The sequence below is a fragment of the Heterodontus francisci genome, chromosome 19, assembly GCF_036365525.1.
Source record: "Heterodontus francisci isolate sHetFra1 chromosome 19, sHetFra1.hap1, whole genome shotgun sequence".
Lineage (NCBI taxonomy): Eukaryota > Metazoa > Chordata > Chondrichthyes > Heterodontiformes > Heterodontidae > Heterodontus > Heterodontus francisci.
In genome coordinates, this window is record NC_090389.1 from 79,637,383 (window position 1) to 79,643,319 (window position 5,937).

Here is a 5,937-nt window from a genome sequence, read left to right on the forward strand (position 1 = left end):
CATTATGTTTTAAAGAAAGAGGGATGTTATATTTGTATATATTGTTATACTATCTGTAAAGTGTTAGGAACTTTTTTTTCTTTGGCCTCCTTGTCTTGAGAGACAATGGGTAAGCGCCTAGAGGTGGTCAGTGGTTTGTGAAGCAGCGCCTGGAGTGGCTATAAAGGCCAATTCTATAGCGACAGACACTTCCACAGGCGCTGCAGATAAAATTGGTTGTTGGGACTGTTACACAGTTGGCTCTCTCCTTGCACTTCTGTCTCTTTTCCTGCCAACTACTAAGTCTCTTCGACTTGCCTCTCTTTAGCCCCGCCTTTATAGCTGTCCACCAGCTCTGGTGATCGCTGACAACTGACTCCCACGACTTGTGGTCAATGTTGCAGGACTTCATGTCGCATTTGCAGACATCTTTAAAGCGGAGATATGGTCGGATGCCAGTGACGAGGTCGCTGTACAATGAGTCCTTGGGGATCCTGCCATCTTCCATGCAGCTCACATGGCCAAGCCATCTTAAGTGCCACTATTTCAGTAGGGTGTATATGCTGGGGATGTTGGCCACCTCGAGGATTTCTGCATTGGAGATATGGTCCTGCCACTTGATGCCAAAGATTCTCCAGAGACAGTGAAAATGGAATGCGTTGAGATGTCGCTCTTGGCTGACATATATTGTCCAGGCCTCGCTGCCGTAGAGCAAGGTACTGAGGACACAGGTTTGAAACACTCAGACTTCTGTGTTTAACTAATTAGCTAGGAACTAGTTGTTATGTGTAACTGTTCCAATAGGGGGCCACATTCACTGCTGCACTGGGGAGTCATGTTATATGCAACACAAGAACCAGTTGAACCAGGTTCCACAGCACAAAGCATGGTGCTAAATTAAACAAGACAGGCTCCAGCCTTTTCCAAGTTTAAAGTGTGATTCTTTCCAACATCTGGGAACCAGAAACAATATAAAGGCGAAACTAGTCCAGCAACACAACTACTATATGCTACCGTTTCCTATTATTTTCCCTATTTTGTTTGGTGAACCTGGAGCAATCCAGTGCTACCTCTATTTGGTCTATGAATAAAGTTCCAGGTCATACAAGGAATTGAATATGGGGCGGAAACATTCACAAGAGATTTTCCTTGAAACTACATCAGGCTGCTCAATGGCTTGCCTAGTTTAAAAGAAGCTATGCAGCTCCGCGATTTCCTCTCCATTTATCTCTGATCCGCGGTGTAAGTCTGCTTTTATAACTTTGGACGTAAACAATCGATGAGATCATTTCCTGAATACTGCTTTGACGTACCTTGATACAAAACAATCACAAAGAAACTACTAGATATAGATATTTACGAAACGTCTACCTATTTACGTTTGGCTTTGCTAGGGCTGTGAAAGTATTTTTTAAAACAAACGGCATATTTATTCCACATCAGGACTTTTGGTGGAAGATTTTGTTTGTGACTTAGATACATTGGGGTACGTGGTTCCACTTGCCCGACATTAAATTAAGGGTCCCCGGCGAGGAAGAGTATTTCGGAAGATGGCGGGTCGATGTGAAAAAAGATTTTATGGGTTTTCTGCTAAGCTTCTCACTGGCGAGGTCCTAAACTTCTCCAAACTCAAAGGAAAGGTGGTGTTGATTGTAAACGTTGCCTCCCTATGAGGCTCGACCAGCAGGGATTTTCACCACATGAACGAGCTCCAGGAATCTTTCGGTAAAGAGGGGTTTCTGGTTGTGGGCTTTCCCTGCAATCAGTTCGGTTACCAGGTAAGTTTGCTGTTTTCTGGAAAAATTAAAGTTTTAAAAAATGTATTTTAGACCGAGACATTTCCCCCGCTTATATTAATTGACTTGTGTTCTCTTGTGGAAACCTCAAACTTAAAAAATAAACTTAAGTTGTAATACAACTAAATTGTTCTTCTTTAGCCTCCTTATCTCGAGAGACAATGGGTAAGCACCTGGAGGTGGTCAGTGGTGTGTGGAGCAGCGCCTGGAGTGGCTGTAAAGGCCAATTCTAGAGTGACAGGCTCTTCCACAGGTGCTGCAGAAAAATGTGTTTGTCGGGGCTGTTACACAATTGGCTCTCCCCTTGCGCCTCTGTCTTTTTTCCTGCCAACTGCTAAGTCTCTTCGACTCGCCACACTTTAGCCCCGCCTTTATGGCTGCCCGCCAGCTCTGGCGAACGCTGGCAACTGACTCCCATGACTTGTGATCAATGTCACAGGACTTCATGTCGCGTTTGCAGACGTCTTTAAAGCGGAGACATGGACAGCTGGTGGGTCTGATACCAGTGGCGGGTTCGCTGTACAATGTGTCTTTGGGGATCCTGCCATCTTCCATGCGGCTCACATGGCCAAGCCATCTCAAGCGCCGCTGACTCAGTAGTGTGTATAAGCTGGGGATGTTGGCCGCCTCCAGGACTTCTGTGTTGGAGATACAGGTCCTGCCACCTGATGCCAAGTATTCTCTGGAGGCAGCGAAGATGGAATGAATTGAGACGTCGCTCTTGGCTGACATACGTTGTCCAGGCCTCGCTGCCATAGAGCAAGGTACTGAGGACACAGGCTTGATACACTCGGACTTTTGTGTAATTGTATTAACCTTTTAACCCTCTAACCTTTGCCAATTCTGATGAAAGATCACTGACCTGAAACATTAACTCTGTATCTCTCTCCACAGATGCTGCCAGACCTGCTGAATATTTCCAGCATCTGCAGTATTTTGCTTTTATTATAAGTTGTGATAGCCCCGTAAATTTAGTTATAGTAAAGTTTGGAAGTTGCAAAGTTAATAAACTAACACTGTTGACATTGGCTGGCGGGCAGCCAGAAAGGCGGGGCTAAAGTGTGGCGAGTCTAAGAGACTTAGTAATTGGCAGGAAAAAAGACAGAGGCGCAAGGGGAGAGCCAACTGTGTAACAGCCCCGACAAACAAATTTTTCTGCAGCACCTGTGGAAGAGTCTGTCACTCTCGAATTGGCCTTTATAGCCACTCCAGGCGCTGCTCCACACACCACTGACCACCTCCAGGCGCTTACCCATTGTCTGTCGAGATAAGGAGGCCGAAGAGAAGAGAAGGTTTATATAGATTAGATGCATTCGTTTTTGACTTAATGTGATTTAGAAATAGAATTTATTTTGGTGTTTTCTTTTGGCAGTTATTTCATTTAGAAGTGTTTATCTTCATTCTCATTTTGCATTTATCATATTCATTTGTCATCTCTAACTTAAAGCCTGTTACGTAATTAGTTACTTTAGTGGCTTATAAATTATCTAAATCGGGAGAGTAATTTTCATGGTGGTATCACTTTCTCTAAATGGTTGTCGATTTCTAGAACTCCGGTTTTGAGTTTCTCGGGTTGTTGGGTTATCGGCAAGCTTCCAACTTCTGAGGCGCGTCGAAATGTTTATACGGTAACAAACCGTTATTCAAAAGGATATTGGAATTAACCAAGAAAAATTGCGTAATAAAACTTGCCTAAACGTACCATTTAGCCGCTTGTTAAAATGTTGCAAATCTGGTCAGCATAAGATATTCTAACGATTTAAAGAAATGGGCGGTTGATGGGGCTGACGCGCTGAGAAGCGGAAACCTCCAGTCAAGTGTTTTTGTAGTTGACATTGTTTTACCAATGGTTTTTGTAGGAGAACAACGAAAATGATGAGATTCTTAAAGCATTGAAGTATGTCCGTCCAGGCAATGGCTTTGAGCCAAATTTCCCCCTGACTGAAAAGACCCTGGTGAATGGAACAAATGCGAATCCAATCTTCTCTTTTCTGAAAGACAAGTTGCCTGAACCTCACGATGAACCACGCATCTTAATGAACGATCCCAAGTTCATCGTTTGGAGCCCGGTCCTTCGGAATGATATCTCCTGGAACTTCGAGAAATTCCTCATTGGTGCGGATGGAGAGCCATACAAGCGCTACAGTAAACATTTCATCGCCACTGACATTGCAGCAGACATCAAAACTCTTCTGCAAAAGGTCTAGTAATAGTGGACTTAAATACTGTTTAAAAAATGAAGCTACTATGTTAAATTGTGACATATTAACGTTAGGCATTTTTACTATGATGGTCATATAAGTTTAATTGTGTAATTAAAAAGTTTTATAGCGTTATGATTTTACACTTATCAAATGTCAGATACAGTAAATCCTTTGAATTGTTTGTTCCTTGTTTTAGAAATGCACTTCTGGTAAACGGAAAAGACGCAGATGTTCTCCATATATCTAAAAGAAGATTCCTCAGTGATCCCAATGAGCCAAACTACTTTGCTGTTAGGCATTTTACTATATGATGGTACTTTTTGAAAGGTTAGCTGAAGAGTACTTGATGCATCCTGTAAAAGACTAACGTGTTGCAACACAATGTTACAGAAAAGACACTCTTCAAATAAATCTGTTTTGATGAAAAACTACCTCTGGTACTAGTTCACTTACACAAAATTAGGCGTACATAACTGGCAGAAGCATTTTCTTGCATTAGTAGGAAGTCTTGGTAACATGTGTTTTCAGGCTGGGAAATAGCCTTATGCTTGAGAAATAACTTGTTATAAGATCCGACATGTTTAACCACCACTCTTTATTCCACAACAACTATTCATTCAGCGCATGCAACAGTTTTATATACCTGCAATCCTCTTTGGAAAACATTGCATGACCTTTAATATATGGTGTATTTATTTAAAAACACTGATAAATTTATTAGAGGGAAGTGTCCATTGTCATACTGACAATGAGCTTGGACTACATTAATTAAAAATTGCACCTTCTCGTTTACCTGGTATAGCTTGTCAACATACTAACTTTTAATGGTAAGGGACTATGAGATAACTCATGACAATCCCTGGTTTTCCTTCCAGAGATGTGAATCATCAGTGAGGGTCGACAGTGACAAGCTGTACATAAACCTGGAGATCAAGGCTCTTGCTTCATACTGAGATCGGAACCAAGTGTTTTATGCATTGTTTCATCCTGAATGCCAAATATAGAACTGAATTGCAACTGTACTTAGTTTTGTTGGTTGGATGTTTCCCACAGGCAGAGCATTAATCAGGAGCGGAATAGTAATCCTTTTCTCACATCCTCACTTAAGCATTCTCCAGGCCAGTTGGCTAAACATTTTTAAATAAAGTAATTGATTCTGCAATTTATTTCGCTCTTTCAGTAGATGTTCATGCTGCTATAAAAAGCTGAGAGAATACCAGCTGGAAGACCAGTTTTAAATAGTGTGTTCTCTTTACTTCCAAACGAGTCAGATGCAGTACCAGGATATGCTCAGCATTAGCCTTAAACAGTGTTCAAATCACACGCAGCTTCCACAGTGCGGACTGCGACACCGACCACTCCCTGGTGTGCAGCAAGGTTAGACTCAGACCAAAGAAGTTGCATCATTCCAAGCAGAAGGGCCGCCCGCGCATCAACACGAGCAGAATTTCTCACCCACAGCTGTTACAAAAATTTCTAAATTCACATGTAACAGCCCTTCAAAACACTCCCACAGGGGATGCTGAGACCAAGAGGGCCCACATCAGAGACGCCATCTATGAGTCAGCTTTGACCACCTACATCAAAAGTGCGAACAGAAATGCAGACTGGTTCAATCTCATAATGAAGAGCTGGAACCTGTCATAGCCGCTAAGCGCATTGCACTGTTGAACTACAAGAAAGCCCCCAACGATTTAACATCCGCAGCACTTAAAGCAGCCGGAAGCACTGCACAAAGAACAGCCAGGCGCTGCGCAAACAACTACTGGCAACACCTATGCAGTCATATTCAGCTGGCCTCAGACACTGGAAACATCAGAGGAATGTATGATGGCATGAAGAGAGCTCTTGGGCCAACCATCAAGAATATCGCCCCCCTCAAATCTAAATCAGGGGACAAAATCACTGACCAACACAAACAAATGGACCGCTGGGTTGAGCACTACCTAGAACTGTAC

General features: G+C 42.7%; 1 pseudogene; it reads left to right on the top strand.

Moving 5' to 3' along the window:
- Positions 1-1,250: 1,250 nt before the first annotated feature.
- LOC137380414 (glutathione peroxidase 2-like) lies at positions 1,251-4,938 on the top strand (annotated as a pseudogene).
- Positions 4,939-5,937: the final 999 nt, after the last annotated feature.